Source organism: Coturnix japonica, chromosome 3 (genome assembly GCF_001577835.2).
Source record: "Coturnix japonica isolate 7356 chromosome 3, Coturnix japonica 2.1, whole genome shotgun sequence".
NCBI lineage: Eukaryota > Metazoa > Chordata > Aves > Galliformes > Phasianidae > Coturnix > Coturnix japonica.
In genome coordinates this window covers 74,565,386-74,588,899 of record NC_029518.1, presented here as the reverse complement: position 1 = coordinate 74,588,899, position 23,514 = coordinate 74,565,386, and the positions used below count along the sequence as shown (strand labels likewise).

The 23,514-nt window shown below is 35.9% G+C and overlaps 1 protein-coding gene and 1 long non-coding RNA gene across 3 annotated transcripts in view; both read left to right on the top strand.

Annotated features, from left to right (window-relative positions):
- Positions 1-23,514, top strand: part of KCNQ5 (potassium voltage-gated channel subfamily Q member 5) — a 244,582-nt gene that overhangs the window by 53,085 nt on the left and 167,983 nt on the right. The gene's annotated exons all lie outside the window — the stretch shown is intronic.
- On the top strand, positions 929-11,203 carry LOC116653162. Its single transcript, XR_004306580.1, has 2 exons — positions 929-3,613; positions 10,962-11,203. It is a non-coding gene; the product is annotated as an uncharacterized LOC116653162 (long non-coding RNA).

Genomic DNA, 23,514 nt, shown 5'->3' with positions numbered 1-23,514 from the left:
GCTTGAATCCTATTAGAAGGTGCTGTAGAGCGAAAGTAGGCAACAGCAGTTGTCTATGTCTCAGTGTTTTTACAGATAGAAAAGCAGTGAGATAACATTTGAGGCTATGGCCTCAGTTCATCTTTGTGAAGATGCGAGCAGATCTGCTTGGATTTTTGGGTTTTGTTTTTTACCCTGAGCTGGGGAAGGGGCAAACCCTGACACTCATGTGCAACCCATGACATGACCAAATGAAACTCGAGAATGGGGATAGACATTCAGACAAGCTTATGACTGCCTGTCTGCATACAAGGGTGTTGTCAACAAATCTGCTGTGGCATTTTAAAATAAAAGCATTTTCTGCTATGTGTGGGGGTAGTATGTACACTCAGTTCCCAGTGATTTGAACTAACATTTGAGTCTTTTTGTAGACATCTTAAGAGTTTCAAAGCATTTTGAATTTGATATCTGTACTCATTTACCAGTGTGTTGTTATCCACGTTTTCACTACAGTTTGAATATTGCTCTTAGCCTTCTCCATTTGTTTGACCATGTCTGACTGTAATGTTGGCCTTGATATGTGCAAAAAACTGTGACATGATTCTCTGATTCTCCAGACTTTCTTGAAGTGATTTTACACTGAGTTCCCTTTAATTGTTTTGTGGCAAGCAAATGCTTAATCCAGAACTTCACTTACGAGTTTAGCTGTGTTTTGCAAAGAAGCTGAGGTCTTTGTGTTGTGGTAGGTAAGGTAACGGGTAATGCCGTCTTTCTTCAGCTGGATCTCTGTGGTTACTTCCCATGCACTTTATGAACAAAGGGTTTTGTTTATTATTTCCACTATGGTTGACTGTCTGGTTCTTTTTTTTTTTTTTCCTTAAATGTGTATTTAATAGAATTATTAGTATTCAGAAGCATTTAAAATACTAGTTCAAACTGAGTAGTATGGTTGGATGGCATACAGTATACCAAGTATAAAACTGTAAGTAGTGTGTATTTACGTAGAAATTATGAATCATTTATTTTGTGCAAATTGTTCTTAGACAAAAAAAAACACTAAGTCATCTAAAATTACACAGATAGGTTGTCATTTCTCAATTTGTTAATGAAATGTTGAAGCTTTCTTGTCAGTTACACTAGGCTTGACGTAGACTATCAGTGGTTGTTGCATGACAGCATCTAAAAATCAGTTATTCAAGCAGATTTTAATTTTTAAAAAGAATAATTAAAATAATTTTAAATATAAATATTCTGAGGTTTGGGGGATAAATGCAGGTTTTGTTCTCAGATCTTTTTTCATATGTGGGAGTAGGCTTGACTTTGAAGCTTTATCTAGATGAGCACTAGCAATGTGCTACGCTGAGTACTGATGCTACTTATAATGTAGAGGTAAGTATGACTTAAGATCAAATCCTGTACAGAAAAAGTGCTCCTAGAAATACTGTTCTTTGTTACTACAAGCTTTACAAGAGAAAAAGTGCTGTCAGTGGCACATTTGTACACTTACGAAGGAATTTGTAACACTTCCTTTCAGACTAGAAGGACAGAAGAGTGCTCTCTTTGCTTCGAACTCTGCTGTGTCTAGATAGAATTGTACATATTGCTGGGAACACATCCACAGGATAAAAGTACATAAAAGGAAAAATAATTGCAATGACTTTTCCAAGATCTCATCGCAGCTGATACACTGAATATATTAAAATTTTTGCTACATAGAAAGTACTTGATTTGCTTTGAAACATTACTAGATTTTGCCAATTTTGTGTAGTAACAATATAATTATTCTGCTCTAAGATGTATCATATGTTTAAAAATACTATGCATATAGCTCAGAGCTCCAGTAGAAACCTGAGGACTGTAAGCAACTGCCTTTGATCTAGTTTGAATCTTCCAATAGTTGTCATCTCTAATGAATTATATGGGTTTGTCCTTCCTGTATCTAAATGCAAAACCTCTTTTTTCTGACTAAGAAAACACTGATTCTCAGTCATCTGAATTAGCAAGCAAAGAGGTCCTGGAGAAGAATCTCCATCCTTGCACCTGCAGCTAAATTTATGATCAGAAGACTAATCCTAGGAGTGATGCAGAGCATCCATTCCAAGCTGTAGTGTTTGCACCTCACCTCTCTTTGCATGCCAGAAGCATTAATTTAAGGAGCTCTGTGTTTTGACCCTGGCAGTCCTGTAGGACATGGACACAACATAGGTTGTGTTATATGCTACCAGAACTTTTTTAAAATACTCTGTTTTACGTCCTGGTAGACTAGGAGTGTGGTACTTTGGGAAGATTAGTTGAGGATAAGAGATGATGACAGGATCAAATGCAGTGCCTATTCAGCACCATGACTTAGGCTTTTCAAAGACATAGGCAGCACAGCTGACAGGAGGCTCTCACTACTCCTTTGCACAGAGTAGAAAGAAAAGTAAGTTGCCATAAATAAATGGGTGTTCTGCGCTCAATTCTTTAACCTCATAGATGTCTCATTCAAATGATCTTCCACTTGCAGTAATATATCTTACTGAAGATAATTGTTTTCCTTACTGCTCATAGAATATGTAAATGGCCTTAAGAGGAATGCTGATCACACTAGTCAGCCTTTTGGGGAGCTGTGTCTGGCACAGAAGGATGTATCTTCTTCGGACAGCTGTGAATTTCTGTTTTTTGGGTGATTTGTTATTGTCTTTTTAGTAATTGATCTTTGTACTTAAAAGCAGGTATTGTTCCTTTTAGTCTGCTGTCTTCTTAGCCTTAACTGAGTTTAAATCCTCAGTTGCAGTAGTAAAAAGCATGCATTTTGTTGTAAGCTGTTTTACAGCGTTTTCATAAATTTTGGCATGTTGAATGGCAGCTTCTCAATTCCATATACCTCCCAGTTAATAAACAAAACAAATAGACGTGCAATAAAATAGTAAACAGACAATGAATCTGATTCAAATCTTGTTTTTTCAAGTTGAATTATTTGAGGAAATTAGTTTATGAACTAAATTTGGAAGTCTGGACTCCATCAGTCTTGAGGAGAAAGAGCAGTAATTACATTCTCTCTCAATTTACGCTCTGTGTCTGTACTCCTTTTTTTAGAATTTTTCTTTTTAATTCTATTACACTGAACTTAATTTCACATGACAAATAGCAGAATCATGCAGATAAATGACAGAAGTATAATTGTTCTGTAAAGATCCCATGATTTGCTGTAAGGATATGTGTACGTTGTAGTAATAAGAATGTATCAAGGCTGGTGTTAGTCTCTTAGCTACAGTATAGGTAGATGACATCACTTGCCCTTCCTGTGTCCACTGATGTCATCACTCCATCATAGAAGGCCACCAGGTTGCTCAGGCAATCTGACCTTGGTGAAGCTGTGCAGGCTTAATCTTACAGTCCTTTTTTTTCTCCTGATTTGGAGATGCAGCTTAGTTCCGCTTATATAATCTTAGTGTTTAATTTAAAATACCTGTATATTTTCAAGAGTGTGATATTTTAACAGTATATTTGCAGTATGAATGTTTCCTGTTTGACCACAGGAACAGGCGAAGAAAATGTTCAGCAAGTAGACCCCATCCTTTGTTAATGTGAAATGATTTACCAAGCTGTTTATTCCCAATGGAGATCAACTGATTATAACAGCAAGCTTGAGGTGTGGAAACCTAGGATTTATTTTTATCCCAGCAATGGCTTTTCTGCAGTTGAATATGCTGGAAATGAAACTTAATTTCAGCATTACACCTGTGCTTTTCTTTCACTCTTATTTCTCTAATGAAAGTAGTGTGAGTTTTTTTTCCTGGTGTGGATATGGTAAAACAACATTGCTTTGCTGTTACAGATCCCCTCTGAATCCACAGGTAACAAATACTGCAGATAGAGTCCTCTGGCTTGGGTCTCCCCAATCTCTGATGTGTCAGTCCACAATCAAAGAAATGCTGAGTTCTGGTTTTGTGCACAGATGCATCCTACCATGTGCTCTTCAGGTCATATCCAGCAGCTTCAGCAGTGGAGATGAAGCCTGTGATGTTTAAGTCTTTTTCTTCATGGAACCTCTTGCCCCTTCCCTTTTTATTCAGCTAGGGTACAGTGCTCGCAACAGTGTTCACAGTGTGTATTGGTGGCCCCTTAGAAAAAAGGGCCAATTCACTGAACCTCTTTCTCCCACCAAAGAAATAAGCTGTGCAAGCAAAAACTTGTCTGATCTGTCTGCGAGGAAAGAGAGCTTGATTAATATCATCTCATGCTATTTCTCACATCTTCAGTGTAAATGAACAAAAAATATGAGCTTAATATTGATGTTCTGCACTTTATGTGGAACACGAGGTAATTTGCAAATTAAGGATCTGGTATTCAGTAAAATTGAAGGGAATATTGCTCCTTCTTCGTGGGGGGAAAAATAGTTCTTGAAAACAATTTGCAAATCAAAGAGATTAAATTGCTGATATGCATCTGAGAAAGATTAGACTTGAAGGAGGATGAATAGTTTTAATTATGTGTAAATAGATTCATTAAGAGGACGGACGTTATTCATTTTCTGAGATTAATAATGTTGTGTTTAGAGTCTTGTATCTTCATAGACCACTCTAATTTCTGCTCATACCCATTATTCTATTTCAAGTGAAATGTATCCATTTGTCTAACATGGGGAAATATGTTCTTAGCTATTCATACGCTTATTTGAAAACAGTAGTGACTCTAATATTTAGGTTGACAATAGAAGCATTTTACTTTGTATTTCCCATTGTTGCCTTGAGCATCTCTAGACATTGCTGAGCATGAGAAATTCTCTGCTGTATGGGAGAAGAATGACTTTATAAAACCAGGGGATTATTAATGGCATTTATAAATCTGTTCTCATTGTAAATGTTCAAATATGATAATATATCTCTATAGTATTTATTTATGAACTAATCTATCAGCGTTTTGATTTAGCTTCTGTTTCAGAGACCATTTCTGCATATTTATAAGACAGTGCTTGGATATGATGTATTTTCATGAACAGGACCACTTCCATACATGTACAAGTAATTCCTATAGGCTAGAAATGCACCTTTTTTAGTATTTTTTTTTTAATGACAATTTCAATTTATTTGTATTGAAAGTGGTAATAGTGATGCAGAGGCTTTCTCTTCATTGTTGTCACTGTTGGTTCACATAGGTGTAAATATGATCAGAACTGAGCCTATTACAACCCAGCCCTGTCAGTCTAGGATTACACTGCAGATTGACTGGCATGATAGCTTTAAACAGTTTTTTATGTATTCCCACACAGTTGCCTTTTTGTATTTTTCAGGGATCCTGAATGTCATGGTTACCCAGTGACAGAAAGCACAGCACAGTGACAGAGAAATAAAAAGTATTTGGTGCCCCCAACCGGTCTCAGTTGAAGTGAAACCATTATAAGAACAGTAATTTCTCATATTCATCAACATCCTGTGTCTGAATTCCTTCAAAGATCTCTCTCATAGGGAGAAGGTCAGGGAGGAGAAATAGTTATACAGATGCACTGTTCTGTGTTGGTGGGCTTCTCTTGTATCTTTTAATCACCATGTGCCAACTTGAAGTCCAAGTCTCAGCATGTAACTTCTGCCTATGAGTATCAACTTCCATATCTGGTTATCTATAGTTTAACTGATTTTGAACTGATTAAATCTTTTCATGCAGGTAGACCTAGATTGAAATATGTTTCAATGATGCTTTACATTTGAAAATCCATGTAAGATGAAAAGAAAGCTTTACTGAGGGAAAGGATTAAGGAAGCAGTAAGATTAACCAAATTATTATTTTTTTGTCATAACAACTAGCTGCTCATCTTGAATGGCTACTTTCTTCAAGTACCTGTTTATGATGGTTCCAATACCAAACAAGGAAGAGATTTTTTTTCAGTTAGAACACATATATATCACTTGTTCACAGTTTAATTTAAACAACATGCTTTCGAAACCTTTAAACCTATTCAACTCTCTACAACCAGATAGAGAGAGGATTTTATTTATTTATTTATTGAAGCACCAACTCCTTGTTTTGGGAAATATGTATTTATGGAACGTGTTTTTAGTTTTTTTCCACTGAGAAGACAGATAGCAGTTTGCTTCTCTAAAGTAATGTCATTATTGCTTGACTCAGGGCAGCCCAAGCATTATGTGACCATACTCACTGCTTTTCAGAAAATGCTCTATTAATCTAAACTATAAAAGGATTAAAAACAAATACTTGTATTTTACAACCCATGTATATCATGACATTAGCCTTTTTTTGTACCTGTGGACTTACTGTGGAGAGCTTGTTATTCTTTCACACTTGCTTATTTAATTATTTAATCTAGTAAATCTAGTTTGTATTTCTTGCCACTAATTTTTAACTCTTTTTGTACCTATTCAAAACGTTTTGGGAAAGTATTCACATGGATCTCTGTTGAATCATTGTGTGGCTGACTGAATGGGAGAGGCTTGATGCTATTTGTCTAATTTAACAGTGGCAACAAGCAAACCTTTTTGTCACACATATTTTGCTACCTTATAAAAATGCTGCTCAGCCAGTCACTGTCATCCAGTGTTGAAAAGTTTGTAGTGAACACCAAAGGAAGCAAACTTGACTAAAGTTAATAATCCTGAGGTTCTCAGAGTAACTTTGCACTATATACCGTTTTATTTTTGTTCTTTGAATGTAAGCCACCTCTAGGGATCAGAGCTATGCCAAATTACTATTTTGGCTTTAAGATGATTTCCAATTATGTGGGCTGGAATGTCTCCCTAAAAGTCTCCAAACATAGCGTATGTAAGCACTATTTTATATTTCAACGTAATTTGGAATAGCTTGGGTATTAAAATGGAGTTCATAATGGGATTTGTGATCACCGTTGAGTTACAACACTGAAAATTGTTTCTATGGATCTGAAAAGTTCTTCTTGTTGTGGGTATTATACTGTTGTCATTTCCATGTATACTTTGTGCAATTAAGAGCTAGAAAAATCTCATAGCGTATATCAGTTTTCTGGTTTGGTTTTGCATGTCCTGTGTTCTACAGTAATTCATCATGTCATGTATTTATTTCTTAAAAAGAAAAAAAAGCCTTTTTTCCTGGTCTTGGTTTCTTTTAATAGCATGTTTACTATTTTTGAGGCATCATTGTTTTCTTTTCTTGGTAGGCCCAAAAGTCTCTCTGGAGTCTCTCATGTACTGAAATTACTTCTCCAAAATTTTGCCTCGTATTAGGTTTAAAATACATTATCTCTGCTTTGATTTGCACTTTGCAAAGCAAGCTAATGAAATTAGTAACATAGTAGGACAGTTCCAAAATGCTTACTACTTATTCACTTAGAAACTTGGATTAAATCTGGTATTTTTAATAAACCTCTTAACTGTATGTATTGCCAAGGAGGGGAAAAAAAAAAATCTGATATTATTTATTATAACTTTTAATGTTTGTGTTGAGAAGTCATTACGTATTATACACTTCTAAACATTTTATTCTGTTTCATGAAAAATCCTTCACAGCATAGTTAAGAGATCAGCCCATTTGGCAGATGTTAGCTTTTCAGGGTAGGAATACCATAGAATGAATGTAAAGAGCGATGCAGGCTTACTCACAGAGGAGAGCTGTCTTTAAAGTTGTTTACGCAAGGAAGTACCAGTGTGCAGAGTGGGGCCTGAAAACTGTTTCTGGTAAAATTTGTTTGCTGCTTTACATAATTTGCTTGTTTGCAATGTTTCTGCTTCCAAGCAGAGCTGCTATCAGATTTTGGTGTGTTTCCTAAATTAATCTCTGTTTGCAATGTCCCGGTGAGGCGTCCTATGTGTTGTCATTGATTTACCCATGAAATGGTGCTTTGAAGTGTATCAGCTGGCGAAAAAGTCTTGTGACTTTACCAGTAGGTCGAAATAAGACTACAGAGCTAGTAAAAGCTGAATTTGGATGTTGCTACCTTGCTGAACCAAACACCACATAGATGTGATGTTTGCACAGTTTTCATTTTAAAGAAGAAAACAGTTTCGTTTTGTTTGGAGGAGTCTGGTTGTTTCCTGTATGTGGCTACTGAGGCCTAAGTAGACCAGTTACAGTTGGTGAGAGGATGTAAATGTGATTAATCATACAGAACCCACACTTCTGTAGTGCTACACTTGGAGCTAATGAGCAAAAAATGGAAAATACTCGAAAATAAGGCTGAAGTGTGGTCTTTCTTTCTGAGTAGTATAAGTAGTCACGCATCTTTAGTGTCACTTCTGTCTCAGACATAAGTTAGTAGCATTTAAACCACTTATTGCCTCCCAGTCTGACAAAGTCTTGCTTTAATGAATTGGCTTGGTGGTTTGTCATGTAATATGTAGAATAGGGTATTTGGCCATCTGCTGATGCATGAGAACTACCAGACTGTTGGTTTGCATCCGGCGACAGATCAAATTCCCCCAAACCATCTTCTGCCTGCTTGTGTGTTACACCCTGTAAAAAATGAGTTGGCTCTTTCAAGTTGGCTCTTTCAGTTTGAATGTCAGCAGGCAGGTGCTTCTTCCAAAAGTGCCATGCATTGAAGTTGGAAGTTAAGGCCAAAAAAAAGCTGTTAAATTCTTGTCAGCAGAGCATTCTTCTAGGTCAGGCTGGTTTCAGACAGCCTGACAGTGCCTGTATACTCTGCATGCAGCGTGTAAGTGGGGGACTTACCTTTTTCAGATTCAATAATATCCTCTAAGTTCACATTGACATGATTTTCTTATATATTGTTTTTTGGTTTGTTTTCATTTTTCTTCTTACGAAACTAATGCTTTGTCAGCAGCCAACAAGCACAATCTTTAAGATTTTTCATATTTTGTATTGTTAAAATAGATTTTTCATATTTTATACTGTTAAAATCAGCATAAAATATAAACCTGTGTTGTTGTCTTGCTCTTCCCTACATTTTATCTCCTGTTCCTCTTCTTTTATTCTATCCAACTCTCACAGCCTTTTAAAAATGGGGCAGGCACCTGAGTGAAACAGGTATAGAGGAAAAGCCTGTGTATTTTATCTTGTGCATTTTAATTTGGAGTGGCTCATTCGGCACATTACAAATGCTTGTGTTGCCAGTGAGAAATTATCAGGTAGTTATGGTAAGAGCTTGATTTATTTCAGGAACGATAACTCTCAAAGAAGCCCATGAAAGTGCTGTCATCATAGATTCTTCCTTTCAGAGTCTGCACAGTTTAACATAAATGCTCCTGTCCTTGGACTAGAAAGGTGAGAAAAAGGTATTCTGTGAAGGAATTGGAGGTAACTACATCAATGTAGTAAATAGGTATCATCCTCATTCTGGTATAAGGAAAAAATCTTTTTCAGTGAGGGTGGTGAGGCACTGGAGCAGGTTGCCTAGTGTTGCGGTTGATGCCCTGTCCCTGGGGCTTTCAAGGTGAAGCTGGATAAGGCCCTGGGTAACCTGATGTAGCTGTGGTGTCCCTGTTCATTGCAGGGGAGTTGGACTAGATGGCCTTCAGGGATCTCTTCCAACTATATCAATTCTGTGATTCTGTGATTATCCCATTTAGAAATTCAAGGCTTGGGTCCTTGTGAAGAAAGACCATCTTTCCTGCACAGAGAAATAGCAGAATGACTCAGATGTCAAATGGGGGGGAAAAAAAAAAAAAAAAAGGCAGTGCTATGATACTTTTGAATGTGTCATTTCTTTTGTTCCAGCTCTCAGGAAACCTTGCCTCTGAAGAGAAAATCAAATGAGCCATGATGATTGGGTATTTAAAATGTTAATCCATCCTGTGTCTAATGACTATTTGGGGAGAGAAGATTGTGAAAATGTTTTAGAGACTTCTATGTTTTAGATACTCCCAAACAAGCATATTTAATGGAGCTACTAAGCTCATAAATTTCTTAACTGAAAAATGTCATAAGTTATGGGAAATGGCATGTAGAATGCAACAACATTTTTACATTAGTGTACTTGTCCCTTTTTGTTTGTAGAACTTGTTGTCTTGTGTAGCAGCATAAAAGATAGATATCAGGAAGAGACCAGCTCTGGCAAATTTGAAGCTAGTTCTAATTCTGTCCATCTGCTATCACTTCTTTTCTTAGCTGGATGTGCTGTTACCCAATGTGAGCCCTGGTGTCTCGCTGAGAGTTCTGAGAAATAGTAATGATTAGTCTATACCCTACCTTAATGCTCCTATCTGTTGCTGCTGGAGTGATATCTGCAAGAAACATAGGGATATAAAATGTAAACTCAAGTATTTTTTCCTCATTTAGATGGAGATTTTAAAGAACAATGACACCTGCTAGTTTAAATTATTTCTTATCTTTGAGATATCTGTGTACTTTCCTGAGGAGGTACCAAATGCAGTTATTTGTCCTCTTTTTACTTCAGAATACACAAGCATAAAGTTTTGAAGTTTGAGTCTCATTTCCACATACTCTTCATGCTACTTACCACTACTTATTTTCACTGTGTCCTGATCTTTATCCAAAATATCCCAATATGCTAACTGAAATGTCACTGATGTTTGAACTTGCTTAGCCTATCTTTGAAGTGCATGAAGAAAAAAGTGTTCTAACAAGCTTGAACGTTATTATTGGAACTACTTCTTCAATACATTATAGGTACCCTAGGGAATCTCCTTTAGCAGGCTAGGCTAGATGGGCTAGATGATTTCCAGAGATGCCTTCCGACCCTTGTGATTCTGGACTTCCATGATTCTGCATCTTACTGCTTTTGTTGTCCTTCATCTTTTCTGTTTTGTATAATTTTTGTTAATAATTTAACTACTATTCACAGCATCATTTAAAAATTGCTGCACACCTTCTTTCAGTTATGTGTCTTTTAGATGTATTTGTTCTGTTAATCTTTGGGTGAAGTTGTAAAATTGCAGGGGTGGACCTTCCATGTTCCAGTACGTCTTGTATCCAGACTTCTTACTCAGTCCAACATAATTCATACAGAACAACTACATTCTTCAAACTGAAAGGGACAAAATGTTCCAGGTCATATTAACCTGCTGACTTGTCTCCCATAACCTGTTTTCTAGTGTGCAGAGAGGCACTTGGAGGAAAGAGCGGAAAAGTTGTAACAGAAGTCACGTAAGATTCAGACAACAATGACACCTATAAACTTCAGCTTGATGGTTCATCCCTGACAAGATAAAGAACAACAATCATGTCCAAATTCAAAGATTCTGAAACAGAAGTAGTAGAAACAGTCAACTGCAAAGAGCATCCAGATCAGGAAAGATACATTTCCTTGGATACAGAAATAAAATGAAGCCTGAGATCCTGGGGTCTGATGGAATCATTAATTTTCTAATTACACCATACAATGTCACAGCCCTTTCAATTTTCTCTTTTCAATTCATAGTAAGCCTAGGTCACAATGTTCCACATTCATTATACCATAGTTACTAATATACTCCTAGTTTTATTGGTAAATAAGCACTGCTGCCTCTTCGTGTTACAGTTTGACTTTGGTCTCATAAAACCATAGCATATTTTATTAGAAGAAAAAGTGTTTAGATATTTTTTAATATAGTCTTTGAACTTACTAGGACATATTCTGTTGTCTGCTTGCTTGTAAAAATCTCAAGATTTTGAAGCATTTAGTCTTTATTCACATAGCCTTTTTTTCCCCTGCTTTTAGATTATAGAAGATTTCTAAGAACTGTTTGCAGTCATGCAGATGTCTTGGTATGAACATGTTCTTGATCTGGCTCCATTGTTTTTTTTTTATTAGGTAGTTTAGGAATATAATGATTTACCTATGAAATTACTCACATGTGCTGTTGGATTTAAAAGACTCAAGAAAAGTTAGCACACTGCATTAGAAATCAAATTCAGCATCTACCGAAATAGAATAGCAAAGTCATAAAGGAAATGAGAAAAACCTATTGGTGCTCCCAAGAGCAAGAAATCTGTTTCTATATAAGGGAACAGGTTGATAGATCAGAAGTTTTCCACATAAATACCTTTATTTATTTTACAAAGAAACCAAAATTAAAGAAATACAATTTCATACGCTTATATGGATGTTGGGCAATTTTTGCAAAGATTTCCTTTACCTCCCAAATGATTTCTAGATATTGCTGTGGGAGAGGAAAAGAAAACTACATAATACAGTGACATCAACTCCAGTAGTATTTTTAAGGGTCTAAAGTTTGCTTCTACTTCTGTTGTGTTGTGTTGTTTTTTTTTAATATATACATGGAGATTGAAAGCTGTCATATTCGTTCTAGCAGACTGTATTTTTGCCCTATGTTAGGAATTATCTAATGTGAACTGATGCTTAGGTCAAATACTGCTCAGCAGGAACGTCTGATATAGAAATACACAAAAATGCATAACTTAAAATGTCTCTGTTCTTCGCATAATCAAATCAGACAGTTGGATGCCCAGGAAATGTTCTTTCCCAGGAATGAGAAGTCAAGATGTGAGATCTTTGTCCATAACTTCATTTTAAGGGGCTTTTTTGTTAAACAGAGGCTTGCAAAAGAACTCATTGCACTCAATTTATGGACTCAGAGGAAGATTTAACTCTGTTTAGTTTGTAGTAATTGCCTTGATAAATTATAATTTATCAAGAATTAAGAAGTATAAAGGGAATGCAGTTGTCATTATTGTACAAGGGTCATGTTAAGCTGTTATTGATGCCAAATTTGTTATACTTTGTTTCCTATATTCTGATTTCTTTGGGAAGAATTTGCCAGATTAAATATAAGGTGAATTGCAGTTTTTCCATTTGCCTTACATTTCAACTTCTGTGTTTTGTTTTTTTTTTCTTTTACATTGTACATCTTTTGTTGCTGATAGGTCACCATATTGGATTTGAACATTTAAACTTCTGTATTAATTTTTTATACATGGAAAGCTACAAGCCTAGTTAAATTCCCAAAGGAATACTCACAGTCTGACAAGCAAAGACTGAAGAGAACAGGAAGTGGAGCATCTAATTAAATAGCAGTCATGTTATTTTGCTGCTTAAGCAAATTAAAGATGAGGTGTATAGTTTAACTATTGGGGGTTTATGTCAGAAATCACTTTTCGTGCGTTAATGAAAACTGATTTTTCCCAACAGTATATAAGTATGTATATATGTATGACTCCCCTTCTAGCAAGAAATCATGGAGTCATGCAATTGGTGATGTGCCTTGTGTTATCTGTAGTACTTCAGGTTTTAAATTCAGTTTTGCTCTTCATAGAGCTGTATATCTATTTCAGACATTGTTCTAGCTTATGACATAACAAATAACTCACTGCGCTAAGACAATCTTTAGTCCATCTATTGTTCATGTGTGTATGCAAGAATGGAGCTGCTAACATCCTGGGAAGCACATTTGAAAATGTGTTTTAAAAACTTTCTGTAACTGTTAATTAAAGGCTCTGAAATACTTGAACTCATTTGAAGCAAGATGCAAAATGCAAAGAGGAGGAAGTTCAATGCCTTTTGCGAGGTCTGTGAAGATGCTGAGTCCTATTTTAATTCATGTGAATTATAAACGTCAGTGACAACAGCTGTTTGAGTGCTGTGTGGCAGCATATTAAAGTTTTCAGGGTTGTATTTTTGGAATATTACTTTCAAGTTAATACATATTCTATCTGCAGTAGGTGTGATAAGGATTACTGCACTCCTGGTCTCTGAGGTTGGAATGAATACTCCATTTTATATCCAGAGAATGTGTGAGGAAATCTCAAAAAGTGGAACCATTTATTTTCATTTTGTTGGATTATTTTTTTTTCCATTAGAACTATAAACTAGTGAGTAACTTGTTTGAGTTCTGTTGTATTGTAGGTTTATGTACATATTCATTATTCGCTGTATAAGCATGTACAAAGAGGTGGAACTAAAGCAGATTGCCTTGCATTGTAGCTGCTGTGTTTCACCAGCTGCACACTCATTTAGGTGGTATTTATTCTGGTAATGATTATTTTAATGAAATCACAGTCTAAATTGGTCATATCAGGGAGTAATCCAGAGATAGTCAAAAGATTTAGCACCAATTTAGCAAACTGAGAGGGAAATGCTGAGAAGTTGGCATCTATGATTCTCTAACAGGCTGTTATAAGTGCTGTGCATATATCCAGGCTGTGGAAACAGTACATGATCTTCCTCATCTGGTACGCTATTCAGAGGCATATTCATTCTATTTCAGAAGAAGAATGCTGAGCCTTAATACATCTGATATGTGGCATAAATTGGAGTCTGAGGGGTGCTAGCATGAAACCAGCTTGAAAATTAGCTAGCAACCATTTCAAACCACTACAAATGAGCAAAACACAGATATGTAATTCCACTTTTAGTTGAAATGTTTTCACTACTGTAGTTCTTTCACTATATCTCTTCTAAAATGAATGATAAATAAATGATGCTGAGGTTTTTCAGGAGTTCGGTCAGCTTTCTCATTTCTGAGCAAGTTTGAGTCTTAGTTTTGTTTGTGTTACTTGTGTTGGACAACAAAGTGGTAATGATAACTTTCTGTTGAATTTAGAACAGAAATGGGTAGAGAGCTAGGAAGTTAAAATTACCATTGTGATAACTACACATTGGTATTCACCTTATGTTTCCTGCTGCATGAGTGAACTTGTGTTCTTAGAAGTGTGCTTGAGTTTTTAGAATCTGGAGAGGAGATAGTAGGGTGGGCATTAACTTTTACTGTCAGCATAAATGATTGAAGAATTCTGATCAGTTTGCATCTTCTTTTTCTGTCTGCATACAACGTTTTATGTACCTCTTGTTTTTCTTTAATATGCAATTTATGGAGGAAAGGGACTGAGCTGATATTGCTTTGTGAGTACTCCTACCTCAACAGTTCACTATGTCTCCTAGACTTAGTATCAGGTAGTGCAAAGAGGACAGAGCTCAAAGTGTGAATATACAGCATCTGGGATACTTGAGTGGAGAAAAATAAGAGGAAATAAATAAATGTGATATTAGGTCCAGATTTCTTATAGAGGCAAAAACAGCTTCTAATGCTTTCCTTAAACTTCTTTATTTCTTCAAAAAAATTCCGTGAAGGACACTCAGAAAGATGGCCTGGAGCTGATCTGTTTAGAGTCTTTAAATATAAATACAGATGAAGACTTAGCTCTCCAGGGTGATTAAGCATTCTGCAGTACTTGTTGCAAATGCAGGCCCTGCTGTTGTCAATATTTTATAGAAGTGTTTCATTTTTATTGGTGTGATAGAGATATTTCAATGTGCCTGATGTTTTCATTCTCAACTAACCAATCGCTGAGTGCTTGGCTGTTCATAGGAAACACCCAGGCTTCTCCAACCACAAATCTTTGTGATTATTAACCGTGCCTTTCTTATGTTTGTTGACTGATGAGTACATTGATATTTAGAAATAATGGGCTTCATACTACTTAGTAGTGAACTTTAAGGTGCAGAAGCAGTTTGAGTTTGGGTAAAAGTATTGGTTTGAAAAGGAATCTACCATTTTCCTTCCTCACTGAAAAGAGCTGTAAATGTGGTATCTACACTGCTAAATTGATTTTTGTCTACAAAACAGCATGGGATATTTTATGAGCGGTCCTTTCCCTCCACAAAAGGATTAAGTGTGAAGTGGTTTTAAATGGCGCTTGGGTAAAATGGCAATTTAGAAGGTAAAGATAACAGTACAGCTGGGATAGCTGTTCCCTCTCAGTTGCTGACATTGCGACGTCTTACAAGGAGTGTCAAAACAAGCTTCCTCAAATCTCCCAAGAACTGAATCATGAAAAAAGCACACACTGTAGTTTTGTTTCCCAGAGTTTTATGTGATGTTGAGTTATTTTCACAGTTTCAGGGGCTGGACAGTGAACACGATCATCTTTTACAGTTCAGGCTAAAAACTTGTGGCCTTACATCATTGCTAAGTACCGTAACTCACGCAGAACATAGAACTTTCTTTTGTTATGAAGTTCAGGTACTCAGTGATATCTTACTCTAACCTTCCCGATAAAAGAAGTTTAAAATCATTTCAATTTTTCATTCTTCTCTCTTCATCTTCCAGTCACATGATCTTAATGTGCCTTTCTCTCTGAAGAACTGGCTTGCATCAGGGGTTGTTCTTGTTACAGTTCTCAAAAACCTGCATTATGAAAAGCTGTTTTGTGTTAGCATGAACTTCTGCTGAAGACAGACAGTGTAACATGTTTTGTTGAGTTCCTGATATGATTTTTAAATTCCTCTGAGATCAGCTGTTTTAATTGAATGTAAAGATCAAGTTGCTCTTGGCCTTCCAACAGATAGCACAAGGATCTATTCAGCAGGACTGTTGTTGTTAACTCAGTTTTTTAATCCAATGTATGTGTTGTCTGCACACACCACCTCAGGAATAAGGTTATGCATTGTCTGCATTTCCTTTTATTATGAAGTATGCATGTACGCTGGTTAGTGAAACAGGTGAACAACACTAAGGCAACAAACAGTTCCTGCAGTGTCAGGCTATCCATACCTTTAATTGTTAGTGAGTCTTATGGCTAATTCATTATGATTGTGGTCATGTACCTCAATCTAATTAATAGTAGAGCTTGGGTGCATATCTAATCCTAATGCAGCAGTAAAGCTCTTTTTGTCAAGTGAACACATACATTCATTAGGATAATATACAACACATTTGTCTGGGTGTCATTTCAGAGAAGTAATTCTAACTTCTATTAAGTGTATTTCCCTGTTTGATTAATATATTTACTGAAGTCTGTAACAGTTATTCACTCATGTTTCTGGGGTGATCCAAGAGGCTAAGAGCTCTACAAGCCTGTAATTTCCTCTATCAGCTTCTCTATTTTCTCTAGGTCATCCTCAGATCCCTGGAACTTGCTCATTTTTTCAGGACCAATTAAAAATGAATGCCAACAGCCCAAGGTGCTGTTTTCCTATTATCTTGGTTTTGCCTCTGAAGAGATACTATAACCAAAACAATCTTCTTGTGGCTAAGTTAAGTAATTAGAACTGTGTTTTGGCACATTAAATCTTTCTTTAAAATCCCATAAATCCTTCTTTTTTAGGCGAATTACTCTTTTATTTTTTATTTTTTTCAGTTTTGTTTGCAGAACTGTATTTTGTACTGAAGAATTCATTAAGATGTAACTATTGTATCAAGGCTGTGTTTAATCTGGTTTACCAGGTCTTTGCAAAGTACTTTACATAGTTGTACAGTATCCAACTTTGGACTTGGAAAATATCAAATATACTCATACTACTTAATTGAAGTCTATGTAAGAATGGATTTTTTTTGTACAACTTCATAGGAAGGAAGATGTTCCTGTTTATAGCCCAATTAACATTTTGATTGCAAAAATTACTGAAATGTTTGTATCATGCTCTCTTCTTCTTTGAGACTTCAAGTAAAGTAATTACCATTCTGTTGGGGGGGAGGAAGGAAGGAAGATAGTAAACTTTTCTGAATATGCTCCAGACTTCTCTGTGTGACATTTTCAGGACCTATAGTAAGTACCATTCTGCACTGAAACCTTGAGAGTCCACAGCTTATCGTACATGTATTTGTGTGCTCATCATCCTTTAGCTGCTTCTGTGGGGGAAAGGAGGAGTGTCACTAATATTAAGTTGAACATTAGTTTTAGAAGCCAGGTGAATGTTTTACCAGAAAGTGAACCTGAAAAAGCATTTTTGTAGATTATGTAAGTGAATGAATCCATTAACCAGATGGCTGCTCTGAAGTCAGATGAATCAAATACAGCCTTCAAATTCTGATAAGTAAACATGAAGACCCAGTGAGAACTAATCATTCTAGCTATCACAGACATTTTTTCTTTAATACTATAAACCTCTATTTAAGGCTGAACAAGTTATTTTTCAATTCACTGTCATCCTTGTCAAGATAAAATTACATAAAACACATGTGAATTAAAATAAGACCCCCTTGAGGAATGTTTTAATTCTCCAAGAATAGTCCAGATTCCTAACCACAGGGAAATTCTTATTTAATGTCCCTGAAAACTGGATTTGTGTAAAGTATTTTTAACTTTATGTTGTTCTAGTTGTGTCCACTTGGAAGCAATTTCTGAGCTGATGTTGATTCCTCAACCTTTTTACCTCCAGTACCTTTGGAGAGAGTACACACCTGAAAAGATGAATCATTCCATTTCAGTGGTTTCAAAAGGAAATGTTACAGCTTTTCATTTTGAAGGAATGTGTTCTGAAACCAGATTATAGAGGTTTTTAAAAAGTGATTAAGTAACCCAAGAATAAAATGAATCATTTTGTTGCCTTTTGTTGAAAGTAGGACTAAAAATTGTGGGGTTTTCTCATTTCATTAACTTGGCAGAAATGAAACACTATCAGAATTTCCATTTGGAGTGAACTAGAATGAATTTTTCTTTCAGTCTTGCTTTGGTTTGTCTGCCTACCAATAATGGATTTCTGTCCATGCCCATTGTTGTCGTAGTATTGCTCTTTATTTGGTAAGTCTAATGACCAGCTTTTACAGGTAACCACAACGTATGTTCATTAGAAACTTTTGTGAACTTTGTCTTCAAAGTTACTTAGATTTTCTTTACTTCCTACTTGCACTGGCTGCATCTCTTCTTTTGTTGGAAATTTTATTTTCAGCCTCAACTTTTATAGGTAGTTTATGCTTTCATAGTTTCTATAACACCACTGCTTAGTGGTTAAATACATTTCTCCACTTCTGTTTAGAAGAAAAAAACTCTGTCCACTATCAGCTGTTGTTTTGCTGGTCTGAATAAGCCAGGTTCTTTCAGTTTCATTTTGTGTTGAATATACTTCCATGACTTCAGTGTTCAGTTGGGCCTTCTTTGCTCTTGCTTCACATTAATTTCTCTTTCTTGAACAGTGGCCAAAATGCACATGGTATAGAAGATGTAGTTTCCGGACAGTGCTGCTAATATCCCTTGTCTATACTGGAAATACTTCATCTATTATAATCCAGGATCACATTTAACATTTTTTCCAGAGCAACTTGATACCAATTAATTTTAGCCATTCTCGACCCACTCATATGCCTCTTTATTTATTTATTTTTTTCCCTCCACTGTTTAAGTAGAATACTCTCAATTTAAAGCTCTTACATACTCTCAGCTTTAAAATTCTGGACATACCTAGGTCTGGTTCAGTGATTAGGTAGTTTTGAATTGGCATTGACATGTTTCCTCTGTTTAGGAAATGGCAATGTTCTAAACTGTTAAAGAAACTTCTAGATTTAATTAGCTTTTACCTGTCTAATTCCAACCACTTTTCATGTATTTCCTTTTTCCTAGATTTTCCTCATATATGTTCTTCAGAAATATGTTCTGAATTCTTATAAAATACTGAAATCATTTGTTCCTGCTCATGGCTTCCCTCCTCTTCCCCCCTTTCAGAGGCAGGGAAAGCATCTTTCTTTCAACATGACTGACATTATTAAATGTCTACACGCAAGCATATATTCATTTCAGTGTCACTTCTCTCAATTTTTGTAAATGTTACCAAAAGTTACCATGACTTCAGTGTCGACTTTTGCAATTGTTCCCGTGTCAGATGTGGTAGTTTTTGAATTTGTCTCCTATTATTCTTGCTATTATCTTTCACCTTCTGCTTTCCAGCAAAATTATTTAGAAGATAAGTCAAATATTAACTTAGGTTTTTCAGTTGTTCTGTACTGACCTCTTTATCTCTACTCTTTATCTCAATACTCTTCATCATCTCAGTTTTGTATGACTCTGTGTTCAGCCCAAGCAGCTCCTCAATGGTACTGCAAGGACCATCCTATTATGCAGGGTATAAACTCTAGAAGTCTTGTATCTTCATCTTAAACAAATTACATATCCTTTCTCATCCCTTTCTTTACTTTTCCCTGTTCAGAACAGATGTTCTCACTCATTCCTTACCTGTGTTTTCAACTTATGGTAAAAAATGCTCTCAATACTTGAAGATTATGTTTCAGTTCGAGTTTTAAAGTACTACTTCCAAAGCTGCCAAATATAAAGTTCTTGAGTGAAAAAAGTATATACTTTTTTTGTTTTTTTCTTGGCTATATCTTAATACTTTTGTGGAGTATGTTTAATGTCTACTGTGAATTTTTGATGATAAGGCTGAATAGCTTTGAGGATAGATTTTGGGGTTTATTTTCCAGGAGTGAATGTCAACAGTGAGCCATACTCCAGCTGCTCTGACTTAAGGGGTCAAGAAGGTAGCTGTATGGATACAAAGAAAGCCTTTCTGGTGCCTTTGTTCTGCTTGCCCAGTCCTCCACGTTATGCATATTGTCTTGTATATCTCTAGGCTGGGTCTCACTTTTGGTGCCGGGAGCATCATGTAGCAGGTTCAACTGAGACCTTCAGGTGCCATTGGTACCTTGTTTTCACCTAGGACAACCCTTCAACTTTTTCTCTGACCCTTCTGACTGAAAGAAAGTGTTCTATGCATTGTGTGTTCTTCCAAACAGTTACTAAATGAACAGCTCTCAATGGCAAGGAGGCCCAAGATAAATTAATGACTTTGTGGCTTAAATAAAAAATACTGCATCCTCTACCCATCCTTTTTCTATTCACATCTTCTACAGGAAAAATTGCCATTTATATCAGAATGGGATTTGTACTTTTTTGTTGGCTTTTTGTTTTTGTTTTGTTTTGTTTTTTGTGTTTGGTTTTTTTTTTTGTTTGTTTGTTTTTTTGCTTGCTTTCATATCAGATATATAGTACCAGAAAGAGAGAAAAGGGTTTTCATGAAAGAGTAATGAATTACTTGTTTATAAAATCAGTTAAGGAAGATATTAATTTAGTCTAAAGCATCTCTGAAGTCTAGTTTAAAACTAAAGGAAAGGGCTGTAGGTACTATGCTTGCTTTGCTCGTTTCCTGACCGATGGTTACTTCAGACACACTGACATTTGTTGCTAAAAGGAGGTTAAGTGACTATGTGCACTTTATTTGGATTTATGATTTAGTGACAATAGAGGATCCAAAATTTGGATCACCCATTACAGGGAACTTAAACAATTTCAGGAATAATTTAACAGAAGCCAGTACAACTGTTCATTGAAACATCCACTGCTAGATAACACAGGTTTATCATCTGGATGAAAACTAGAAGAAATATCCCCCATATTTGCTTCAGTTAAACACTAATGAATAATTATTTTCTATTGTGCATTCAAGTAAAATAGGAATTGTATAATTTAGCGTGCATATTTGCTTTTTCTATGGTGGCACTGACAATTAGGCTGTCAATACTAGCATGACTGCAAATGTACACACTCTTTACTGTAGTGCTGTAGTACTGTATTGGCATAAATGAAGGGTTTGATGCTTTTGCCATTACATTCACTCCTGAAAACTCTGCCTGCTTTTTGAGTCTGTGAACTCAGCTGGGTTCTCTAAAATTTGTCCTATTTTGTAACTGTACAAAACAAACTTAAAATTTAACCATATGGAAGATGTCTTGGCCTTGATAGGATAAGGTATTATAAGCACTATAACCACAGATAGTTGAAAGAAACAGTGTGGGAGTCACAATTATGGGTTCAAGAACCTGTTTTTTCTCTTTTCCTCCCACACATGATCATCTCTTGCCATATTCTCTTCCAAGAGTTTTCAAATTTCAAGTGTTTCCCAGAATGTCCTTCTGTTAAGGAGATTAATGCAAATATTAACAACCCAGAATCTGTCATCTGCATTTGTTGAAGGCTTATTCACAAAGTGGTATAGCAATAATGTTTGCAGTGCAGAGAATAGATCAAGTTAAGTATAAATTTGAGTGCTGACCAGCATATAGGCTTAGGGCCATGAAGGAGAGCCTACTTCAAAGACTAAAGTTTTTTCTCTGAGAACCCAGAGTACCCTTTTGAATCAATGCGCCTTCATTTCAGTATGTTTATATTTAGACTTTTCATTGATGAGAGTGCGATGAGTACTGGACAGACTGTTGCTGTTACAACTGAGCATAAGATTTCCTTCTTTATAGGTCCCCTGTTTCTTTAATGTGTTCTTGTCTTCTTGAGGAAAAAGGTGAAATGAGAATGTTAAAGGCTTTCAAGATGTTAGGAACATTCAGTATTTCTTCTCTGGACTTGAACTATGTGGATACTGAGTATTTTTTAAAAAAAATTAAGGCAACACAAGAACTTTCTAAATGAACAAATAATGTTATTTTTCCTATGCTACATGGTTTCAGGATGCATGGCTAAACTCTTTCATATTTGTAATTAAAACAAGAATACATTCTTTATGGCCCTGTCAGAACATGAACAACTTAGTTTCTTGTGGAAGATGTGTGTCATCCTCAATCATACTCAGTAAAAATAGTCACAATCAATCAATACAAGAATTATCAAAATTTTCCTGCGCTCTATGGCCTAAGGCAGCTAACTTCTCTTTAATGCAGTATCTTCAAAAACAAGAGGCAGTACAGGGTTACATTTCCTCATACTCTAGCTCCAAATAAGCCATTAGCATTAAGCAGTACATGGTTTGCCCCCGTGAGTTGTGGTTTATTTAGAGAACATTTGCCAATTAAGTAAAATGAGCCTCACATTTGTCAACAGTACACTGATAATATAGCTAGCGTATTCAGTGAGGTCATCAGCCCTTCTAGGAAATAATAGGTGTCTGAGGAACATAATAGGGACAAATCTATACTTGGCATGATCACATGCAAAGGAGCGTCATAAATTGGAAGTCAGGTAATGAATTGAAAGTAAACCTAGTCAGTTCTGTACAGAATTTATTCATTATAAGCTCCAGACAGACCAATGTCTGCAATCAACACTAGCATACAATATATGTCTAAGAGAACAAGAGCCAGTATTTATTCATACCTGTGGTTTTGTTGTTAATCCATGTCATTAATGCTTAAGGGTCAGAATACAAGATGCTGAAAAGGCATCACTGTCAAAAGAGCTTATCATCTTTTGGAAGGCATACAAAACCCAGGCCCGTCTCTGTACTGCGAATTATGTGTTTTAACAGCACCTTTTGTCTACCAATTCGCTAGCTGTAAGAGCAGATCCCTTCACGTTTTGCTCTCACTCACTTCCTTAATTTACTGGTATAAGGAATTAGAAGCAAAACAGCACAGTGGCTCTTTTAGAGGTAGAAGAGTAAGAGCAGCTGCTGATTTGATTGAAATGGGAAGGTGGACAGATCTTATAAGAAATAACTGTAGCAATTGTTCTGAGAGACCTTACATTGTCCTCATCACTGCATAGAAGAAGCTACATATGGGGTAATTAAAACCATGTTTGAACTTTAGCTGCTATAACCATTGCTGAATAAGTTACCAATATTGTTTTTAAAAGAAAGAGGAAATTGAGGCCATATCTAGCTTAGCAGATATTCTCTTTATTTTTAATGGAGTATTATGGCATATTGAAATGTATAGCAATCAGAAAATAGTAAAGCTTCCACATCATAAAAATGTTTTGAAGCTCTCCTGTTTGACGTTCTGTTCTGAAAAGAAAAAAATTAGAAGATGTTACTGTGATCTCTATGACAACAGACTTAATGTTGCTATTACAGTCTTGAGAAATTAAGATTTCATGTGTTTCAAACAGAACTGGATCAAGAACATTTGATGTTACTGAAAATTAATTAAAACAAAGAAGTAAACTACAAACAGAACTTTTTGTGGTATCACTTATAGATCAGCACACTGC